Source organism: Elephantulus edwardii, unplaced genomic scaffold (genome assembly GCF_000299155.1).
Source record: "Elephantulus edwardii isolate Elephantulus edwardi_28Jun2011 unplaced genomic scaffold, EleEdw1.0 scaffold00230, whole genome shotgun sequence".
Taxonomy (NCBI): domain Eukaryota; kingdom Metazoa; phylum Chordata; class Mammalia; order Macroscelidea; family Macroscelididae; genus Elephantulus; species Elephantulus edwardii.
Window position 1 is genome coordinate 540,040 of NW_006399980.1, and position 2,164 is coordinate 542,203.

A 2,164-nucleotide genomic window follows, 5' to 3' on the forward strand; every position below is an offset into this window, starting at 1 on the left:
ATAGCATTTGTCCCTTTGTGACTGAGATACCTCACTCAGCATAATATAATGTTCCTTTATTTTATTTGGACAATTGCTTCTTGGCCTGCATATAGGTTTCACATGAGCACAACTGGGATTCTTATTCTTCTCAACGAAACCATATTTTGCTATGAATCGCATAGTCAATGTCTTTGCATGGTCAATAATATACAAATTAATAACTATTATTCTCTGATTTCAGCCAAGATCCAATTATATCCCTTGATATTTCTTGGCCTCTTCAGAACCCAGCCTGAATTTATAGCAGTTCATTGTTCCAGCCTTATTTTGAATAATCTTCAGCAAGGTTTTTACTTATATGTAATATTAGTACTATATTGATTGTTTTTATTTAAATCTCAGTTTAGAGTCAACAGAACCTCATGGAGGGCCTTTGCATTTAAGAGGTGGTTGTTATTATATTTTGTAGGAACATTCTTCTAAGTGGTACAGCACTCTTCTGTCAATGTGTAGTCCCTCAGGTAACTTGAGGTTGCTGTGATGCTGAACATTGTGTCATTAGGGTGTCAAATACCATAACAGTTACTCATGGTGGACAGTGTTTGGTGGAGCTCCCAGTTTAAGTCAGGTTTGGAAGCAGGATTGGCATCCACTGCCTAAACAGCATGCCTCTGGAAACTCTGTGAACAAATAGTGATGGTCGTGGAAGGGCTTCAAACATTTTGTTCATAGGGTTGCTATGAGTTGTGCTTGACTTGATGACAACCAGTAACAACAATATTTATGATATTGTTTGATAATTTCCACATTCTACTGGATCACCTCTTTTTGAGATGGAGACAGATAAGAATCTCTTTCAGTCACTTGGCCAGGTAGCTATCTTCCAAATTTCTTAGCATAAGCAAGTTAGCAAGTCCTGTACTGTATCTGTTTTTTTTAAACATCTCAATTGCTATTTTATCAATTCCTAGGGCCATATTTTTTGCCAATGCTTTCAGTGCAACTTGAACTTCTTCCTTTATTACCAGTGGTTCTTGAAACATGCATACTTCCTGAAATGCTTTAGCACTGGCCAATTCTTTTAGATCCAGTGACTTTGTTTCCTCTGTCTTCTTTTGATATTTCCTGCAATATCCAATGGTTTGCCCATAGAATCCTTCAGTATGGCAATTTATTTATTTTTAACAGTGAAATTGTAAAAATAATTATTTAAAATTTTTAGTTCTTCACATTCAGTATTTGTGTCTTTGCTATCTTTTCTTAGTTACTCAGGACTCAGGATAGCAGTTGCTTTATTTCAGATTTTTGGTTGAAGTAATTACTTTGGGACTATTGATTATTGGAAAATAAATTCTAAGTTCTTATTGCTCAATAAATTTGAATTAATTTTCTTCGTATGTACCACTTTATTACAAAATTATATTGCAGTACATAGTATATTAAAAGACTGATATTGCTCTTTTAATTTATGAAATGAAAATGCAATATGTCTGTCACTAATGAAAATATTAAATAATAAGAATTAAATGTACAAACTGGCCTTCCTTAGGAACTCATATCTGGTACAGGGTTGAATTGATCATGCACTTAAAACAAAAGATGCCCACTCTTTTTAGGAAGTTAAGAAAATGTGACATGATTTATATGAAAATTATTTCTTTATAATGTTTAACTAGGTTTTAAAAAAATATTCCAATATAAGTGTTGTATTTCAAAAAGTAAATTTCTCCAATGGAAATAATTTCATAGGCAGATAGTCTTCTGGTTTTGTTTTTTTTCATCAATGGCCTGAAGAGCACTCATTCAGGACTCCATTTTGCCAACTAAAAACTCTTTATCTATCTATCTATCATTTTAATAATTCTTCTGTGCTTGTACTCATATCTAAAAAACCCCCAACATCACAAATAATGTATTTCTTTCAGCATCATATTAAGGAAATAAAAAGAGTATGCCTTTTGACTTGTTAAGAAGCTTTGGTGAGATGTTGTTGTTCATTTCTGTCTACTTGGAATCATCTCATAATTTATGATATTTTCCATCTTTCTCTTGCAGAGTAGTTGGTTGATTGAAATCTTCTGCTATTGGTTTGCCACACAAGTCACTAGCCACTTCGTCAACAGAGCTCCAGGTAACATGTTGTGTTATTGTTGAGGACTGTGGAGTTGAATCCAAACTGACC